The sequence below is a fragment of the Rousettus aegyptiacus genome, unplaced genomic scaffold (genome assembly GCF_014176215.1).
Source record: "Rousettus aegyptiacus isolate mRouAeg1 unplaced genomic scaffold, mRouAeg1.p scaffold_m13_p_2, whole genome shotgun sequence".
Taxonomy (NCBI): Eukaryota; Metazoa; Chordata; class Mammalia; order Chiroptera; family Pteropodidae; genus Rousettus; species Rousettus aegyptiacus.
Window position 1 is genome coordinate 143,287,905 of NW_023416295.1, and position 22,849 is coordinate 143,310,753.

General features: G+C 35.6%; 1 protein-coding gene across 3 annotated transcripts in view; it reads left to right on the plus strand.

The window, feature by feature from the left end:
- Nucleotides 1-22,849, plus strand: part of ITPR2 (inositol 1,4,5-trisphosphate receptor type 2) — a 405,483-nt gene that overhangs the window by 57,842 nt on the left and 324,792 nt on the right. The window lies entirely within an intron of this gene.

Genomic DNA, 22,849 nt, shown 5'->3' on the forward strand with positions numbered 1-22,849 from the left:
CGGGAAGGCAGACATTTACAATCTTACTCTTTCTGTTCTTTTGCAAAAGAGCTACGCTGTGATGAAATGAATAATGTATTTTAGGTCATACTAGATTTGCTACTGTGGTTTGGATTTACGTGGACAAAGGTAAAAAAAACTACTCATTTGAATTTGTTTCCAAATGCAACACAATTCTCCTGTAAGAGAATTTTGAAAGAATAACTGTCTTGTTACCAAGAGAAGGAAATTATTTCTGTTCGTTTCTGTAATGGTTATGGGCCATCACCTACTTTTTGGGAGGGGTGTTTCTTTTGAAAGGTGAGAAGTTATGTCTTCATTTATTTATTTCTAAAGTACTTATTGACTACTTTTTATGTTTTAGGTACTTTAAAAACTTTTTATTTTTCCCAGCTTTATGGAAAAATAAAATTATATATATATTTAACATGTATAGCATGATGATTTGATATATGTATGTATACTTTGATAGACCCTGGACATTTTATTGTAAACAACACAGATACTGTATCTGCCCTCAGGATGCAAATGGCCTGCTGTGTCCACAGTTTAAGTTTGGCCTCTTGACTTCAGTCATGGAGGAGACTATGTGAAGGGGTGGATGTGGTCCATAGACGATGAATAAACTTTCATTTGAAAAAACATAGGTTTTGTAAATATTTCCTTTGATAATTTCTTCGGTACTTAATAAGAAAATTAAAAATAAAATTGGAACTGAGAATAATATAGAAAATCCCTCTTCTCATTCATATGCCAGTTGAAAAGGAGGAACCAACCATAGGCGAGCATGTGAAACAACTGTAGAGGAAATTGAAACTTGGCAGGATAGTCTGGCTACTGGATCAGTATCATGTTATACCTGGAGCTTTTCCTTAAGTATCTGATCTGTGAAGGTGTGGACATCCTTTTTTCTTTTCTTTTCTTTCCTTTTCTTTCCTTTCCTTTCCTTTCCTTTCCTTTCCTTTCCTTTCCTTTCCTTTCCTTTCCTTTCCTTTCCTTTATTTATTTATTTATTTATTTATTTATTTATTTATCTATCTATCTATCTATCTATCTATTTATTTATTTATTAAAATGATTAGGGTGACATTAGTTAATAAAATCAAGTAGTCTTCAAGTATACAATTCAATAATACATCATATGATATTGTATTGTGTGTTCACCACCTAAAGTCCAATCTTCTGTCACCAAATATTTGACCTCCTTTACCCCTATCTTTTCTCCCACTTCCCTCTGATAACCACTAATCCAGGGTCCAGACCACCCTTTTTTCTAATAAAGGGTTTTATACACTGGGTTTGTGTCTTTTAACATAAACATTACAAAGTTGGAGTTTTTCAGAGCAATTATGGCTAGAAAGACTATGTTATAGGGAAAAGTTAGTGTTAAAATGCAAATCCCCCCCTCATTAAGGCCCATTGATCTTGACAAAATTAATCAATTGCACTGCAAAACAAACAACAAACATGTAAGCTGGGGAAGGAACTAACATTAATAAACATCTATTATGTACTAAGTAGTGTTTGGTTATTGCTTAATTTTCATGTTCATCTAATCTTTTAAAAATGAGAAAAGGAGACATAATTTATGTTAAATGATACTTCAAATATACTTTTACATACTATGTTAGGTTAATGAAGAAAGATTAGAAGCAGGGGGGGTGGAGGAAAGTGAGAAAAGTGGGAAGAGGAGATGAGGAAGAGACTGGCTCTCTGTGACTTAAGAGACAGAGATGGAAGACAGAGCCATGTGGAGGGAGGAGGAGGCAGGAGGAGAGGTGCTCACCCTAGACTGTCGATTTGAGCATTTTCCTTCAGAATCAAATGGTAAAGACTATTATTGTCCTTTGGAATTCTAATTAATATGTAAGCAATTATTCTGAACACTTCTTGAACTGTCTTTGAATTTCTACAGATTCTCAGGTCAGTAGGAGAGTCATAGCTGCCACCTCCTTCCCTTACTTTCCCGTCTTCCACACCCCAAAAGGGTATTTCCCTGACTCTGCCTAAAGAATGATCACAACATGGGGTCCTTCCCGAGAGTCCGAATAAACTCAAACAGAGATGAATTTGGATCAGATAGTCAGAGAAAGAATAAGTTGAGTTAAATAAATGTTTTTCATGCCAAAAATGTGTATATGTGTGCAAAGTAACTAGTGATGGTTGCCGAGTTTGGTTCTGTTCCCGGGCTGGTGATTTGCGGTACAACACTCTCTCGTGATGACAAGCAGCACCAGGGGGCCCCAGCACCCAGTCCGCCATGCGGTCATGAGAGTAAACAGCCAATGCTTTATAGTGTCGTATTAAATACATTTTCAAATGATAATATTTTCAGTTTAGGATGGGTTTATCTGGTCGTAACCCCATCGTAAGTATCTCAACTGAGGATGCAATAGGAGATACAGGCTGAAGCATTCTGACTGAGCACAGACAAAAAGAACTTTATTGCTCATGAAGAGGGATGTTGAAATTGAGATGAGTTTTTAAAATGTCTAAAATAAAATATTTAAGGGACTTTTTAAAAAAAGATTGTTTACCCATGAAACTTTATTATTAATCCTGCATATGCATTTTTACCTTTCAAGACTATTAAAAGGTAGAGTGAGGCACATTAAAATTTTGAAAAGGAAACAGCAGTTCTAATTGGGTGGCACCAAACGGAAAGTGGTTAAGGAGTGTTCCAATGGCAGAAACTAGCAGCATGGTTTTTGTGGAGAAGACACCGAAGGAAAGCAAAGAAATTATTTGATTGGTTGTAGGTCAGCAGTTACCTTATGTGGGAAAGCCTAGTTTGCCGTTTCTGATTGGTCGTTCTTCAGTTTAATTTTCTCAAGATTCCAGTTCATTAACTCTGGCTTAGGTTTGTTTTCCTTAGGTAGGTCAAGCATTAGAACCATCCAATCTAATGCTCCCTTTGTTTAATTAATTTAACAAGACATGGACACAAGGCTCCAAAATCCTGTGGAATTATGCTTGTGGCAAAGTATTTTTATGTCTGGGTTTAAAATCATGTTGTTCTATAGTGTTGGGTAAGGACCTTTAAAAACTTCTAGTATAAGATGATACTTTTGACATTTCAAGCACAGTTGATTTGAGTTGATAGAAGTGTTTTGTTGGCATGAGGGAGAACGTGAATGAGGGAATGAGGGAGAACGTGAATTAGTCTATATCCTGGCTCTAGGAATTTGAGATTAGTCCTAGTGATCCCACAATGACAGTAAGATCTGTCTCCTCCGAAGTGGGCATTCACTGCTCTGAACTCTAGGGCAGTGCTCTTTCGACTTTTTTGATCATATGCCCCATCAGAAAAAAATGAGCATAATAGATATACATTTACTTGTAAAGTATACATATATATTACTATAATACTGAAGTGCATACATTATTGAATATATACACAAATTTATAACTAGAAGCTAAGATTAAATATAAATTTAGTTTCTAACATAATCTTCCACACCCTGCTACACTGGGCACTCCCTTGGAACCAATTGCCCTGTTTGTTTGTTTGTTTTTTGCCGTTGTGATGACTCGGCTGTTTTCATTGCCTAGGTAGTGTTAATGGGCTGCACAATCTTGGGCAGATATCCTCATATAAATTATTTGTAAAGTGTGTGTGTGTGTGTGTGTGTGTGTGTGTGTGTGTGTGTGTGGTAACTGCAGCCATCTCATAAATTGCCTTGGAGATTAAGTGCAACAAGATACCTAAAGTTGTTAGCATGGTGTCTAAAACATTAGCTACTTTTTCTAATGCCATGGAGGCGTTTCTCTTGATTTCCCTGTTTATCTCACCTCTCTGTTCACTCATGATGCCTACTATCTTTCCTTCTGTCTTAGGATATTTTACTGCTTTCATTTTGTGTGTTTTTACTGGCTTTCTTCCTGAGTCTCATGTGCAGAGAGAGGATCTGTTTAGACTCTTTAAGCTAATTGGTTATAACTGTGTGTCCCATTTTGCCTGGAACAATACTGGTTTTTGACTGTCGTCCCAGTGTAATTATAGTGGTTCTTTTAATATTTAAAGATGTCTTGGTTTGGAAATAAAGGACGTGGTCACCCTATTAAGCAGTCACCATCAACTATAAAGGATCTCCGTTGGGGCAGACTTCTTCCACGAAGGCCACCTCCTTGGCACTGGACAGCCTAGGGATGGCTATTTTCAGATGGTGTGTTAATCTCTAATTTATCCTAGCTGTTAACAGAAGACAGAGGTCTAAAGACTTACTGTCCATAGGGAAATGACAAGGAGAGTGTTGAGTGTGGCATGCACTCAGACAGATGTCTATTGTAAGAGGTAACTGTAAATACATAGAACAATATGTTACTTTATGGAAAGGCTGGGCAGTTGGAATCTATAAGCCATGGTAACTGTCTACCCAGATTGCAAACATGAAAATCAAGAATTTATTGAGTGTTGAACTTGGAAATCTAAATCTGTGACCTGAAGCTCAATAGCATGGTGGATAATTGAGAAATTTTTTTTTTTGATTTGGAATGAAATGTACTACTATTACATAAAATTACACTAAAGTTCATAATAGTATTTCGAAATAGGTCTTCTTATTCTCCAGTTGACTCTCTAGAAGAACCAGAATAGTTTTTTTGTTCTCCTTATGAAATACTCAAGACTGTTGCTCTTTATCTTGTGAGTTTTTTTCAGTCTTGGCTCCATACTTTACCCCTGTTGGACAGTTAGCAAATATTAATTGGTGGTTGTGAAGGTTATTCTAACAGTGCCAGGAAAAAAAAAAAAACCAACAAACTATGTGATTAGTAAATCATACACACCTTGTTTACTTTCAAATAATTAGTATTTAAAATTATTAATTGATTCTGGGTGTTACAGAGGACATATGTCATAATAAAGGAAATGAGTTTTTTGGTGTTTATTCCTACTTTTATGATATTTATGGAAATTGATAACATAAGAAACTAATGGGCAATTTAACTTTTGCATTACCTGAGATCTGTAGATTCATAGATCTAAAATGAACATAATTTTTAGTTGTGATCCTTAGACCTGAAATATTACAATTCTGGCACCATACTTGAAAACAAGGGTCTTTATTTCTTCTCACAGAATCAAGAGCAGGTGGTGAATGTAGTGGAACATATCAATATTGAATTGTTTTTCAATTCAATAGACTGAATTATTCAGATCATAGAATAACACACATAATAAATCTCTTAGGCAGGAAACAATATGGATTTGGGGCAGGGAATTTTCTCGTCTAGAATGGAGAATCTGTTGGAGAATAATGAAAAAGCCTAATGAATTAATGACATAAGTTAGGAGACTTGCTGGTAGACATTCAAGAATAGCTAAATAAATTTGCATCTGATACAGAAGAATTTTCGGTTGAAAGATACATTTCTTCCCAGTGGTGTTGGCAGAAACGGATCCACTGATCTTGAGATTGGATTAGAAGGGGAGTAGGAGTGATGTAGAGTCAGGCAAGGACTCAGTAGCAGTTGTCCTGCTGAGAAGTGATGAGTGATGAGCTTCAGTGAAGTTTATTTAAATGGGAAATTGTGACTGTAAAAATAGAACAAGAGAAATAGCAGAAAAACCTTATGGAAACTGATTAGAGAAAACTTTATATTTGAATGAATAGCATGAAGAAGAGAGTTGAAGATGTTTTTAAACATTAAGTGTGAACTATATAAAATTACCAATATTTGATTTCTTAAATCTACTAATGTGGCAATTTTATATGGTTCCTTGTAATACACACCAGCTGGAAACGGCTGCCTCAATAAATAATGGCATCAATGAGGAAGCAAGAATTTCAAGGTAGCAATATTAACAATTAAGTGAAGACAAAGGTTTAAGTGATTATAGGTATTTTCAGAGCTCTGTGATGGACTGAGAACAAAAAGAAGGAAAGAATGAATGAGTGAGTAAATAAGGACAAATTTTATGAATTATTTTTCTTTGAAATTTTAAACATATACATTTTTATATACTAACTGAAAGTCCAGATAAAACAATATGGCCTTTGAAACAGGACTAGGTGCTTAACCTGCATAGAGAAACTTTAGAAGATTGATTACCTCTTCAGACAGTTTGGCCCTGACCTAAGCAATGGCTCAGTTTTGAATTATTTGGATATTAAGCAAGAAAAAGTATTTTTGTGAATTTGAAAGGGAAGCATGTTTTCTCAACTTTTGTAGTCATTCTTATGTAAGCTATTAAGAGAATTAGACTCAAATTAATTAAGAAAATAAACAAAATAGCAAATACATGTTCACTCAGACACACGACTGATGAGAGAACACGTGAGATCTTTGGAAAGAAAGGCAGGTTATGTATAACAATGCAGTTTCGAAAAACCCAGTTTTGTTGAATTACCTTGAAAAACCTCTACTTTTCTTCCAGCAGATCTTATTGGTAAGTACTATATAAATTATCCCTAAATGGCCCACATTTGCTTCAGTAAGAAAGAAGATGAAGTTGGTGATGCTCTCAGCAAACCAGGGGTGGTAGGAGTCTCTGGGTGAAATCTTTCACAGATGCCTTTGAAAAAGTTTTTGAGTCACCAGACCAGATCTTCAAGGAGGCATTCTACACTAAGTAGCACCAAGCAGCAGCTGAGGAAAGAAGCTTACATGTTTTAGAGTGGCAAATTGTCAGGTTGTTTCTGCTCATTTTCTATTCAAATTCACGTCCAGCGCTTCCTGAATACCACAGAAAACACTGGCCCTGTCTTCTCTAAGCTCAGTGAATGTGGGACAGGGGGCAAAGTAGAATGGGCTCATTCTCCAGGTTCCTTCTATTTGCATGCATATTTTATTGGGTTTTCAAAGGAGCAACTCATGAAGATCATAGAAGAACGTGTGTGTGTTTTGTAGGAATATTACATTTCAAGTTGTTTATGCTTACTTGGGGTGAATAGGGTGAGATGTTTCATATATAATCCCACTCTGTGTCCCCCCTGGTTGGGTACTGTTGTCTTATTCAAAAGAAATTGAATTCTCAGTCTCTGAATTTGAGGAAGTTGGGAGATAAGTTGGGCATATAAGCATCTATGCATACAATAATTAAAGAACAACAAAAACAGTTTAATTCATTGTTGGAGAGTAAGAATTGTAGGGGTCTGAGAAGGGGGTTTCTTGTCAGAAAGGGCTTCTTGGAAGAATGAGATTCACGTTTTAGAATTAAATTTCAATTACATTGACATTTATTGAATATATACTATGCCAGTCTCTGTTCTCAGTAATGGAACTAAAATTTGAGTGTAAAAAACCCATTTCTGTCTATGGCCATGCTACCCTAAACAAGCCCAATCCTGTCAGATCTCGCAAGTTAAGCAGGGTCAGACCTGGTTAATACTTGGATGGGAGGCTATCTAGGGAGACCAGGTGCTGTAGGCATAAACAATACAAGAATAAGGTGACAAGGTCCGTGCAATCTGTGAGATCAACCAAGGGTTGCCTCGCCTAGGAAAAAAAAAAAAATTAAAAAAAAAAAGAAACCACATTGGTATAATTCTCTTTGTAGAGGTTAGATAGAACTACTTAAAACTTTTTGATAATTGTGTTCCACCAAGCAACAATATGACTGTATTTTTTCTTTCTCTTTTAAAAACCAATTATTTCCTAATGTCTGGTTGGTTAAATTGTGATTCCCCTATGGACTTCTGTACCTTCCATAAGCGAGGATTTTGTTCAGCAAAATTTTCCCCTTTCTTGAGGCTATGGTTCTGGGAAGGAATTCAAGGGTGCTTCTTCAAACAATGTGAGTTACCTAGCTCAGTAGCAGTTTTTCTAACAAGCAGATTGTTCAACTTTGCAGTTTGGGCTATCAAAAAATAATCCAGTACCATTTACCAGGTTGTTAGAGTCTCCAGTATTTATGCCTCAAATAAACTTTTATGGCTGGGGTGCAGAGGGTTGCTTTCGTCTTTGGCCTTAATCCAGTCACACAGAGTGGGAACATCATGATGTGTCATCATTAGAAATACAATCCAAACTGCTCATCAGTTGAACCAGCTCATATTTAGTGAAGTCACATCTGCTTTATGTCTGTGTTTGTTCAAGGATAAAAGGAAAGAAGCACCAGGCCTCTTTTCTGTTCCCACGTTTTCATCTAGCAGGCGAAGAGCATGGGAGGTCTGTTGTCTGTCATTCCTGGATAACATCAAAGCCCGCCCGTTCTGGTCATGCCGGCTGCTAATCTGTAGGCAGCATAGGCCTCTGTGACCCTTGAGAACATTTATAACGTTGCTACCTGGGAACTATTTCTCACTTTTGCAAAACATTGTCTCTGAAAAAAGTTGCATCTACCATCATTTGCCTAACTCTTAACAGAAAACTTTGGACAATCTATAAATGAATAGCATTTTCCCTGCAACAGTATTTTCCTACGTACTTACATTTTCCTTTAAAAAGATCATAGTAACCACTTTCTAAATAAGGGCATATAGATGTTAAGACAATCAAGAAAAGAGTACATTTCCTTTTGCCTTATTGTTTTTGTTTTATTTTTTGGGCATATCACAAATAGAATCCAGTTTGTAGGTTCCCGTGACTGTGTCTTAGATCTCCTGTTTCTGGTCAATCTAATCCACACTTATGAAAATATTCAGGTTGTATCAAAGGGTTTTATTCAATAGCTAGGAATTAACATAACTAATATTTATTCTTTCTTTCATTTATTCATCTGTGTGTTCATTCACTCAGGAAACATTCACTGAGAATCTACTCAGCGCCAGCCATTCATCAGGTGGTGATATACTACATAGAAAAATAAAGTAGGGTAACAAGGAGTGCAGGCTGGTAAGAGGTTGCTTTTTTATAGTACAGGGAAGGTCTCACTGATCTTTGAGCCAAGGTCTGAAGTAGGGGAGAGAGTTGATTATACAGAAATCTTGGGGAAAAGGTAATGGCAGACCTACATCGAAATCAAAGGCCCTGAAGTGGGGTGTCCTGGATAAGGGCCAGGACCAGTAAGCAGAAAGAGTGGTTGGAGAGGGGCTAGGCAGTGGCCTGGGAGTAACAGGTGAGGTTAAGAAGGTCATTGGGGGTGATAGAGGCGGAGAACCTTTGGAGGGTTTGAGCAGAGCTGACAGGACCTGACTTTGGAGAATCAACAGTCAGAGGGACAGGAGCAGAAAGAGGGAGATTTGTTAGCAGGCTCTGGCTGTAGCGAGGGGACAAATTATGGTGATTGTAGATTAGGTCAATGAGTTGGTAAGAAATCAGATTTTAGATGTATTTTAAATGTAGAACCTATAGGGGTTAACCGAACACATATGTGCTAGACACTATTCTCTGGGGTTTTACATGACCATTGTGTCATAGATTTCAGAGAAAAATTTTTCCCAGAAAATACTCTGTTAAAATACTTACATTTTATACAACAAATAGTAAGTGTAAGCTTAAGTGTTTCAAGTGTAAGCTTGATAAAGTTTTACATGTATTGCTTCACATAGCCACTATCTAGTTCAAGATTTAAAATATTTCCAGTCCTCGAAAGGTTTCCTCACACCCTACCCCCTCGTCAGTTCCTCTACTAAAGTTAATCACTGTTTTTACCCTCATCACTATAGATTGGTTTTGTCTGTTTTTGAACTTTATATAAATGAAAACATATCATACGTACTCTTTTTAAAATTAAAGTTTTTTATTGCAACAAAATTCACGTATTATAAAATTCACCATTTAAAGTGCACAATTCTGTGTTTTTTAATGCATTCACAAGTTTGTACAACCATCACCACTTCCCGATTCCAGTACTTTTTCATCACCCAGAAAAGGTATACCCATTAGCGGTTACTTCCCATTTCCCTCCTCCTGCCGCTGACAACCACTAATCTACTTCCTATTCCTGTGGATTTGCCTATTCTGGGCATTTCATAAAAATGAAAATATATAAGCCTTTTGTGACTGGCTTCTGTAGAGTAAGGTTTATCTATGTTGTATCATGAATTGTTAAATCATTCCTTTTTATGGCTGAATAACATTCCATTGTGTGGATGCACTACAATTGTTATATATCCTCAGTTAATGAAAATTTGAGTGGTTTACAATAATTGGCTGTTACGAATAATGTTGCTACACACATTCATATACAAGTTTTTGTGTGGACATACATTTTTAATTCTCTTGAGTCTATATCTAGGAGTGAAAAGCACATACTCTCTTATAGCTGGCTTCTTCTGTTTAAAATGGTGTCCATGTCATCCACTGATGTTGTTGCATGTAGCAACAGTTCATTCTTTTTCTTTACTTCTTAGGATTCTGTTCAGTGGACATACCACGATTTATCCATTCTTCTATTGATGTACATTTGAGTGCTTTACAGTTTGGGGCTATGACGAATAGTACCGCTGAATAATGTGAACATTCTTTACACGTCTTTCGCTGAGCAAAAGCCCTCATTTCTATTGGGCAGATACACAGAAGCAGGGCTGCTGGGTTGTTCTTCCTTTTTCTTTATCTGTCTTTGTGCATCATGCCGGCATGCTTGTTCGGGTTGATGCTGGGCACTCCCTTGGCTTCTTGCAGACATGTTGCTGGAGTTCCTCCCTGCCTGGGCACATATTGGATTGACACTTCTTTCTGTTCCTTCTAAAGCCTCTTGTAACAATCTTCTTTCTTATGTAACTTTTTTTCCCTATTGATTAACAGAGCAGTTTAGCTCATGGCTGCTATGACTCACTATGTTTGTATAGTTACCAGCTTGAAAGTTTAAGATGGTGTATAATGGTGCATTCCCTTATTGTCGTGGTTGCTAGATTCCTCTCAGTATCTGATAGAAAATCTGATAGACAATGCACCAGCGAAGACACACATAATTTTTCTTACACTTTTTAGTGGGTTTGTGGACCTGTATGAATCTCATCCAAATGTGGATTTGTGGTTCCCAGATTAAGAATCTTCTCTATTTTGTAATGCCTTAAAAATACTCTTTAACCTTCCCTGGATTCTTTAAAATCTTCTACGCTAAGCTGTCACTGTCAAATGATGTAGAGATGTGAAGAACCATATATGCATAGATATAAATGTGGCTAATGCAGAGATTCTGACTTAAGTGGCAAAAGGGGTAAGAATCACCAGCACTTAAAAGTCATTGTAATTGTTGTGGACTCCCCTTAGTTCTTCTAGCATTTGAGAACTTTTCTAATTGTATCCTTCACAACATCTGTTAAACTGCTTAACTAGAGATTAAAAGGAATACATTGCAGTTGAGCTGGATCCTCCCAGCCTCAGTAGACATCACGTTGGCCACAGGGACAGCTGGCTTCTGAGGAGGACGTGCATGCCTTCCCTCTATCTACCTCCCTCCCTGGGAATCTTCCTTCCTCAAGCCTGGGTTTCCTGTCTCACATTTTTTTGAAGGGTGAATAATTGGGTGCTACTCAATCACAGAGTCCATGGAAAGATATGTGGACCAAATGAAGTAGACAAATAGTCCATAATAAATTAGATCTTTTCCATAGAAAGATTAATTTGTTTTTGTTTAAAAATTTATTGGTTTAAAATTTTTATACAAGTAATAAAAAGTACAAAGTAAAAACCATTTTTCCTCCTTTTCATGCCCACTTCCATTCCTCAAAGATAACCACTATTAAGAGTTTATCTTCCCAGAGTTTTTATCAAGCATATAAAAGCATGGTATAGATTTGTTTTACAACACTGGGATCACATTACACAGTGTCATGGAGCTTGCTTCTTTGATTTTGCAGGGCAGCACAAACAGACATGTTTCTGTGTGATCTGCTTACCTCTTTCCTTGTCTTTCTTTACTAATGCATATTTTCCTCTCCTTAATTCATTTTCAGAGTAAGCAGTTGGTACCTTAACTTCCAAAGATGACCAATAAGTATTTTTTATAACTAAGAACTCATGGATTTTAAAATATTTGTGCTTTAATCCAATTCAGTCATTAATCTTGATGTTCGGATAGTCTCATCTTTGTTCAGTGGGAACCTCTTCAAGTCCTTTTGATGTGACTCGGTAGCCTGTGTTGGCTTCTTCACTTTCATGTATTCCAGGATGTTCTTTTCTCCAAATTAGAATTAAGTTTTGGAGTAAGCCCCAATTTTATTTCATGCCGTATTTAAGAAAATTTGCCTTGTTAGTTTTAATCAGATCTACTTGCTGCACTTCTGGGTGTGCCTTATCAGTCAATCACCAAATATTTTTGAGAGCCACCATGTGCATGATGCCAGCTAGATCCTGTTATGTAGCAAACAAATCACTCTAGTCTTATTCCTCCTGTATCAAGTAAGCTGCAACCCAAGCAACAAAAATAAATCCTTATGTCTTCAAAATGTATCTTTTATTTTAAGAAAATTTATGGAAAACCCATGATCCATAGAAAAGTAAGCAATTGAAGGCCATAGACAAATATAGTAATTCATTTTTTTCAGTTTTATTGTACAATAAATTATGTACAATAAAATTTACTCACTTTAAGTACTCATTTTAATGAGTGAATGTATACAGATGTGCAACTAACCCTACAATCATACTTCCATTACTCTCAAAAGTTTCTTCTTGCCTCTCTGTCCCCACCCTCATTTCCAGGCAACCAATGACCTTTGGATGATATAATTTTATCTTTGCTAGAATTTCATATAAATGGCATCACATAGCCTTTTGTGTTTGGATTCTTTCACTAAGTATGGTGTTTTTGAGATTCATCCATGCTGTTTCATGTTGCAGTAATTCCGTCTTTTTTTTTTTTTTTGCTGAGTAATATTCCATTGTTAGATGTACTACCACATTTAGAGTTGGATTGCCCCTGTTTTGGGGGGCTATTATAAATAATGCTGATATGAACATTTGCACATAGGCTTTGAGTGGACATGTTTTAATGCTCTTGAGAAATACCTTGGAATGGAATTGCTGGATCATATATTAAGGTTACATTTAACTTTGCAAGCAATTACCAAAATGTTTTTCAAAGTAGCTGAACCATTTTTCATTCATAAATGAATGAGGGTCTGACTGCATGTATGTACCATATATGCAAGTTCTGGTTGCCCTACATCCTCACCAACACACGGTATTGTTATTTAAAAAAATTTTTTAGCCTTTTAATGGGTGTATACTGGTATGTAATTGTGGTTTTAATTTGCATTTTCCTAATGACTTGTTAGGATCTTTTAATGTGCTTGTCGGCCTTCTGTATATTGTCTTTGTGATATGTCTGTTTATATCTTATTGGGTTGTGTGCATTCTTAATTAAGTTGTAAGTGTACTTTATCTATTCTGGATTCATGTCCTCTGTTAGATATGTTTTGCTCTTGCAATTTAAGTTTAAGTAGATTTTTGATAAGAAAATGTCCTATTTATCTATATTTTTATTTGAAATACAAAAGATTTAATCTTATCCAAAGAAACTAACAATGCATTTTAATTGCATTTTTATAATTATGAAAAGAAAGAAAAAAACTAAAGAGTAAGTTCAGATAAATGATAAAGGAAATTTTGGAAAAAGAGTGAAATAAGAGAAGTTAAAAGGAAGAAGAGGATTAGGAAAAGAGAAGGAGGTAGAACAAAAAAGAAATAGAATGAGAGAGAACCTAAGAAATGGAGCAAGACAACATCAAACAACTTTAAAATTAAAGAGGAAAAAAAGAAGATTAAATTGGAAAGAAGAAGAGAAAAAAAATGCATGGAGAAGAAAATGCCATAACTGTTCCTTGTATTTCCCACGTCCTGCCTCCTGAGTCAGCCACTCTGCTCTCTTATCTGTCCGTCCTCTACTTTTCATTTCTGCTTTCTGGAAGTCCCACCTTTGCTTTCACTTCCCAGTTCTTCAGTATTTTACTGCTTTGCCTTTCAAGTGTACAAAATAGCTGGGTTGTGTGTGTCCTTTCCATCTTTAGAGTATAAAAGCACAGACTTTGAAGTTAGTTGTTTGGTTTGAATTCTAGCTCTGCTTCTTACTCTGTGACCCCGAGCAGAACCTAATTTTCAAGCACCGGGTTCACCATCTGTAAAATCGGAATAAAACTAGTCCCTGTTCACATTTTTTTTTTCTATGAAAACGAAAGAATTTATGTGAATCTCTTACCATAGGGTTTAACCATTCAATGTTAGCTGATATTAGTGTGTGTGTGCGTTTGTGTGTGCATTGGGGGAGGAAGTGTTTATTGGTTATCATTTCTTTTACCTTTGATTGTTCATGTTTTTTTAATTTGGGAGTATTTTACCAAACAAAACTACTTAAATGACAAACCAACATGCTTTTCATGCTCTGAGATATAAACACAACTGTATTTGTGGTTGTAAAGTTAGAAGTAATAATAATGAATATTTACAGAGTACTTTAACTTTGAGTATTTTAAGCTAGTACTGACAGATATTTGGTGGTAGAAGACTTCTACAGGGTCCAGGGTTGGAATTTCCTGATCTCTATAATAGTGAGATGCCAAACCAAACCACAGAGTGGTAAATACAGCTGAGGCAGGTGAGACTTCTGAGTTTTTATCAGTAAATACAGGACGTGAACTCTACTCCTTTATGCCAATCACCTCTGCCACAGTTCCCATCACGAAACAGAAGGTGGTGTTTGGAAGGGGCCTCCTTCCCAAGGCAAAATCCCTTCTGCAGCATCTCGTGTCTGCCTCTGCCTGAACACTGCTGTTCAAGTTTACTTGTCTCTGATTAATTTGTATTTTTTTGACTTTTCCAACTGCTGGCAAGAGTTTCCTTACATGAAACAAAATTTTGCTCTGATTCTTAGCTCAACATAGAAAAAAAGTTCTTTCCTCTTTTACATGTAGGTCTTGAGCTGTATACAGTGAGATTATGCCTACTCTGTTTTCTCTGTTAGGCAGCATTTCCCGGTTCCCACTATTACTGATTTCTATATTTTGCATGCTTTCCCATTGGCCTAACTTCAGACACAGGCTACTTTGTTAGGGTGCCACTTAAAATGTGGCACCTATAACTGAGCCTAATATTCCGGATGTGTATCATTGAGCCCAAATCGTCTGGGTGTATTCCTACTTCCTGTGGTTGAAACTCCATTCTTCTGCTAATCGGCCTACAATGACTATGCCTGCTTTTTCAGCGCCCACATCACAGTATTCATTTTTTTAAATATTTGATGTGGTCATATACTTTATTGTCCAAACTAGCACACTTTTGAGAGTAAAAGAAGACACAGTTATTAACGAGGCTCAGGCAATAGGCATAAACCAGAATTTTCCTGGGCACACAGGGATGTATGGCCACTTTAATTATATTAAGTTGAACTCAAAGCTAAGGTCTGTGCCTTTAAAAAAAAAAAAAACAAACGTTATTAATAACCATAGTGCTCCTTTCTATAGTATACATAAGTAGTTGAATTTTTTCTGAATATAAACGCAGAACTTTATATTTAAACTTCTTTAGAGTTTAATAGTATTAATGTTTGTCCTGTTATTGAAATCTAGATTTTTGTCTGTCAAATTAGCTATTTCTCCCCCTTCTTCTTCATCATCTGAAAATTTGATAAACGATCTCCCTGCATGTTCTTATCAGATGTTACTAGTCTAAACAATTCCTTCCCCGGATCCGCAGCACCAATGCACTTCATCCTCACAGAGCTTTCAGGCTCCTGTGGCAAAGTGAGAACTGAGATCTTCGTGTGCTCCCTTCTCAGATATTTGCATTTTAAAAGGAGACAGACTGTAAAGTCTTTCGGAGCAGAAAGAACTGATATCTAATGATTGTTTCTCTGGGAACTTGGCAGGAGTCTCCTTTTGGTTATTCTGAGCATCTTACACATATTAGGTAATAGGTGCTGATTGTAGTCTCATGCAAACAGGTTAACTAATAAATATAACATTTTATGTTACAAATATAATATAAAAGATAACATTTGAGAGATAGGTGTTATAGTAAATGTAGAGGTCAGCCAGAGTGGAGGTAAAAAATTTTTTAAAAGGTCATCTTCCTGTTCCATTGTAATTACCTATATAAAAATTTTATGGGGCAATTAATAAAAGGATAGTTTTTATGGATTTCAAAAGTCATTTATTGAACAAGAGAGAGTTCTCTCGGTTATCTCAATTTCTTTTCCTCTTGCCCACAGGATTTCTCTCTCTCTCTCTATCTATCTACATATATATGTATATATATCTAAAATTAATTGAAAAATTTTCAGTTTCTTTAACCCTAACCTGGGCACATGTGACTTTCAAACACTTTTTATTGCAACTTTAAGAAATACATTTTACATTATGACCCACAATGCATGTACATGCACACATATATGTATACATATGTACATGCACACACCAGATACAAATTTTTTGAAAGAGTACCTGTTACTTGCTTTAATTTAAGTGAACATACTTAGATGTATTTTTTCATTTTAATTTGAGAAATATTGAGTGTCTTTTATTAAATGATGAAGATGGGCTTTGGAGACAGATTGATCTGGATTAAGTCTAAAAACTAGCTTTGAGACTGTAGGGTAGATCTCTAAAATGTTCCAAATTTCTCTTTCCTCATTTATAAAACTAATACTTATCTCAGAGTTTTTAGAAGAATTAAATCAGGTAATGTATGTGGTAACCTCTGATATATAGGAGATACTGTAGAAATGTATACTTATAAATAAATAAAAATACAAATAAACATATGAAATATGTGTAAAACTGTTATACATATGTTATCTGTATGTGTGTGTGCATACACATATACATATGCATGTTAATACACACATTTACATATGGACAAATTCATTTTCTTTTCTCGGACTTGATGTTTGTGTAGTGGGATTTAGAGACTTGCACATTGATTTCTGAGTCAGTTTGCTTATTACACTTTTTTGGTTATCAGTGTTAATATGACACTTTGAGAATGAGAAAATTAATTGAAAAATTATATATTAGGTAGAAATTTAACTTACATCTAGTGTAATGGTTTGCTTAATGCTAAAGTTAAACCTTGACAAGAATGAAAATTAGTGTCAACGCATTTGAATTTTATTTTTCCTCCCCACTCCACATGAAGCAAAAAATAGTTTCATTTCTTTTTCAGTATTTACTCATTAATGTATGCCTCAGGTAATTAGTATTTTTTCAGACTAAGATTTTATAACATTCTTATTGATGTCTTAACATTTATTTAACTATATATGCCCATGTGGCATATTTTCCATGGAAAACCATTCATTAGTTTCTTTTGAAGTATGACAACTGTTGCATTTATATACATATCTTCGTAATATTTTCTAGACGTTGAGTTTGTTGCAAGACTGATAGGCTAGAAACCGAGACAGATCTTATTTTCTGGCCAGTGTTTTTTTCAAGGTCTATACTTGCTAAATACATTAATAAATGCATATTAAATGTCTTAACAAACCAATCTTTAATTGAGCAAATTGTTGTGAGGAAAGAGATAATCTTAGTATTTGGTAATAAAAATAGTATTTTTTGAGGAGATCTTGTCATAATCAAATCGAAATGAGGTAGGGATGTCAGATGGATGATGTCTTAGGGTATTTAAAGCTGTTGTATAGAAGCCAGATTAGATTTGTTCTAAATGACCTCGAGGTATATATATATGTAGAATTATCAACAGCATTTCAAGTGAGACAGATTTTGCTTCAGTTTGACTCACCTGCTCCCAAAAGGCACATTGCATAGCGGCAGAATATTGAATTGGGTTCAGAGGATCTCAGTTCAAATTCCTCACTGACTCGTGGACTTAAGAAAAGTCTTAGTTTCCTTTTCTGGAACATGGAGAAAATGATCCTTAAGATTATTGGGAAGATCAAATTACCTTTATTATCAACATGTAGTGCTCTTTATAGATTACAAAGTGCTCCATGGTTGTAAACTGTACTGAGCAAACTAAATCATATTAATGTCCCTACCACTCAGAGACCAGAGAGTTACTTATCAGGCATTCGAGCACCCTATGTGTGGTTGAACTTGTTCATATTTATAATTTATTTTAATCTAGAGATCCTATCACAAAGGATGTAGGCAACTCACTCTTTTTTTCAGAGAAAGGAAAGGTCAGATTTTATCGGAAGCTCCTTTGAGTTCTAACATTTTAGTCGTCTACAAGCCAGTAACTACAAAAGGCCATTTCCCTCCCTCTTCAGTGTTAAAATAGTTGACTTTTGTCTGGAGCAAGTTATCCTGTAGTATTCATGGTTGCCCATGCACGTGTTGTGATACATTTTAATATTTCTTAAACCTGTAAATTCATCTTTGGCCTTTTTAAAGTTCTAGAAAGCACTCTCCCTCTTAGAAACCCTCCCTACAATTGCCTTACACTCATGCTTATGATCTAAGGAGGTAGAAGCTTAGTTAGAAATTTGCGCTTAAGCTAAGAGTTTTACACAAACACTCTGCTTCAGGATGTGTTTCTTAGGAAAAGTGAAAAACAGAGCTACAGTGATATTTTAGGCTAGTTAGTGTGTCCCTCTCCCCTGACCAGTTCTGAATTCTAATTGCCCCTTGTCTGCCTGTTCCTTACCCCAGGGAGAGTTTGCTTACCACTTTCCGTTTTATCACTGGGAATGTCCCATTGTCTTCATTTGAACTCTGCTGCATCCTGTTTATATCATAAAGAGAGAAAGAAAAGCTCCAGATGCCCTCCCTCCCCACCTTTCTCCACGTGGAGATAATAAAGCCCTTGGCAACCACTTTCTCTGTAATCAGTATGAGGTAATTTTATAAGCTACCATGAAAGAGCCGTTTGTTGAATGCCCGCTTTGTGACAGGCATTCGCTGATGATTTAATATGTCTTGCCTCATTTAAACTTACATCTTTAGGAGGGAAGAGAAATGAAACAGAAAGTATTCCTTCCACCATTACCAGAGGAAGTTGCTGGCCATTATGTAACTTGAACTTTACATAGAATAGCCCTATGTGTAGTCCTCTAGACAGTTTTGGGGTGAAGAAATTGCACTAAATACAAATAAGAAAGTGCTTTTATAGGTACAAAGCAAAACATTTCAAAGCTACTTAGATAGGTATTGAAGTGGAGGTTTTGACTGGTTTCCTGCCAGATTTACCCAGAATCATGTGAGAAGATTAGTTATTTGATTTATAGTGTTATATGCTGTACATTTTGTGCTCCATGCCATTTGAATGTCTTTCATATTCCTTCCATCCACTAGCATTTGTAAGCCTGCTAAAGATGCCACTGACTCTTTCAATTTAAAGTAAACACTTCTGGGCTAAATTTCCTTCCACAGTTGTAAAAAAATAAAAATAAATGTTCTAATTCTAAGCCACTGTTCTTATAATATTGCCTGACTAAACAGAACACATTTTGTCATACCTGACATTTCTGAACTTCTGTAATTCTGCAAAATTATTGGCCTCAGGCCTTAAGATTAATCTTTTAAAAAAATTTTTAACTCAAATTACTTCCTTTTATTTGTGCTTTTGGTGTTTGCTCTGGGAGGCCAACTTTTCCTTTTCGATTTTTATTTGAGTCTTGAAATCCTGAAAAAATTGCTGTTACCTAATTAACAAACAACACTGCGACCCTTTCTAATTGGAAACCCCCCTAAAACTTATTTGTTAACAGTATGTACACCTCTAATGTTTGAGAATGAGCAGGCCAAGGGACACTAGAGAGTTCATTTTAGAAGAAATGGTGAGGAGGGCAGATGAGAGTGGACAGCTCTGAAATCGATGGATTCCTGCTTGCTGAAGAAGTGGGAAGGCTTGTCAAGGGCTGTACCCATGTTGGCGTTAGTGATTATATTTGCGTATTGTAAAAGGTATTGAGAAGTAATGGAGATTGTATCCACTACTCACTGCCATGCTGTTGCAGGACATTTGGGAATTTTATACAAAAACATATTGTGGCATCTTAAACCAAAGAGGCAAACACTTTTTTGTGAATTGAGCACTTTTGGTTCAGGTTTAACCTGACAAATCTACTTTTTGTTGCTTTCTGCTGAGAGCTCTGTAATGGTTTAGTCATCTTTTAGTGAAGCTATTGCTTGTCAAATGAAACAATATGCATAGTAATACCTCCCATTTATAGTAGGGCTTTAAAGTTCATGGAGTACTTTCACATAGATTATCTCTTTGCATATCTCAGCAGCCCTGTGGATTAGGTGCGGTAGGTATTATTAATACTTTAATTGTGCAATAAATTGAGAATTAGACAAAATATGTGACTAGCGCAAGACCAGTATATTTTTTTCTAAAAGAGGCAGAGAGAATTAAATACACACAAACACAGAAACACACAAACACCCATTACCATCACCACCATCAACAAAAGCATTTTTTCCAAAAGTCTGTGTGTGCCCTACATTCCCTCCCATCAACAGAAATAGTTCTGCAATATTAGTTTCCATGCATAAGCAGATTGGTTATTTACTATTATACAAAATGAGATGCCACCTGTGGGAGGTTGCTGAGGAGGACCAAATACTAAGCCCTGCAACTAGAAAGGGCTTTTGAAATCTGAGGCTTTGTATCTCAGAGTGGGTGGAAGCTTGTTCATTTGGCCATCTTCACTTTTCCTCTCTCTTACCTTTCCCCATTGTATTAAGCCTGTTGATTCTGCTGTTTTCTTTGAAATCTCTGGCTACTTTACAATTACCATACAGTTTAAATTCAAATCCTCACTGTCTCTCAGAATGCTGACAGTGGGGCTTTCGTGCTGGTCTTCTTGCTAATCTGTTTATATCACCTTTCACGTGGTGTAAAAGCTTAAAACCCTTTTAAGAGTTTGACATCTTCTGTGAAGTAGAGTCCATACACTTTACCCTAGCACATAGCTCTATGCAGACCCTGACTTCAAATCACTCTATTTTCATTTTACAGCCTGGGTCATAGTTTCTCTGCAAGGTTAGCAGGTCCCTCAGCATTTGCCTTCTCTGCCTTTGTGCCACCTTTCGTTCTTTTTGAAATACCCCTCCCTTGAAGCCCCTTGTCAATATGCTAAATTTGGATTGGTTCCTCAAAAGTTGGCCTGTGTCTTCTTCTTTGGGAAGGCTTTCTGGCTTCTTCTGGGAAGCTGGCTTCATGCATCTTTATGTTCCACAGCACCTCTCTATAGTTCCTTTGCAAAACTTTAACACATGGTGGATGCCTGTCTTACCCACTAGGCTGTGAGCTTTCTGAGGAGAGGGTCTGAGTTTTAGCAACCAGAAGCACAGCCTGACCAGTAAGCTTGGGTTAGATGAATGTTTTGCTTCATTTCACAGTAACTTCAACCACAAGGATCAGGACCATGACACACACAGTTTCTTTGCTAGCTACCCAAATATACCTCTAATAAGGAGTGCTATGGAGGTGGTCTAGAATTTAGGAAAAATATTTTTTTTGTTAAGGATTATTTCCTAATGAACTTAATTAGGAATTTAAAGTAGTGGAGAAGAACACAATTTATTCTTTTTCAGACATGAAGGAATTCAGAAATATAGACTACAGATTAGAGTTTATTTCTACTTGAATAAAGATTTTAGTTTTTGCTGCACTGAATTTGGATACTTGCTTAATATAGGATGGTCAAAATAGTCTGGATTAAATTGAGAGCACTCTTTGGAAATGCCTGTAAACAATCTCCACATTTGTTCTTGAAAAGAATTTGTATGTTCTTTGTAGTTGCTAACATACAGAAAATAATTTTTAGGGTGTGTAAGATATGTTGTGAAGGAAAACAGTTTTTGGGTCTGGTTATCTGGTTTTCACACACATATACCAAGTGGTGATTCCTGTGTCATATTGTAATTGTGATGGTTTTTCAGCCTACTTTTGGTAGTTAGAAGGTGTCTGTTTTTTGCTACCTATAAAATATTTAATCATCTACATGAATAACTTTTAAACCAGAAATTAATAACTAGTTTTCTATATAGCTTTGTGTGTGTATGGGAGAGAGAGGAACAGGCAATCAATAGAATTTGCTTTTATAATTACAGACTATATTTAAAAAGTTATTATTTCTTCTGAATTTTTAAAGTTCCTCTAAAAACTTGCAGTCACAAGTAAATAAAATCTGAAGACATCAAGTCCATCTTAATTTTATAATTTTAAAGAGAATAATAAAATGAGCATGTATAATATAGTAAAAAAATTTGGCTTAAATGGATATTTGAGTTGATTGAGTTTTATATTGTGACACCTATTAGAAAAATAAGAATGATCCTAAATATTATGGCAGCAACCAAAATAAATTTGTCATATTGGATTCGTACAATATTTTGTAAGACAAATTAAAATAATATTTGGATAATCTATATCATCACTCTTTTATAATAGAATATTGGGAATTAACATTTGTTTTAGATTGTAATCCATTCCACAAACATGCAGAATCATTAGCATATGGAAAAATTCTTTAGTCAAGCTTTTATTTTCCTCATTAAAAAGAAAAAATATATTTTGCTTTTTGATCTTGACATATCACTATGTTATTTCACTGCAATTTCCTGTCTTGATATTGAGTAGTAGAGTTAGGACTATAATCTTTTTTTTTGTAAACATCTGTGTTTAAAATAGATGGACTTTTTTTGTTTTTGTTTTGCTTTGTTTCTTTCTTATAACACACTGCGTCTCAGATTTCTATATCATATTCATTTCAGGTATGAGGAAACTTAGGTAATGAATGACCGAAATGTGATTGTTGTGATTACTGTGATTGTGTCTATGTTTTTCGTCCCTTTGGTATCAAAGATAGATACTATTAGTAAGTAATTCATTCTGCAAGGTTAGATAAGGCAGCTAAAATCACTAACATCATCCTGTTTGCTTTTTGAGACCAGGTACCCCATTATAATTAAGAAGTGCCTTCTAATATAATGATTGCATTAGTTTGATTTCTCTATAAATTGTACTAATTAAAATATCCTTGAATAAACTTAAACTAATGAAGAAGTGGGTATTTTACAGTTTAAAAAGTTATTTGAAAAGGATG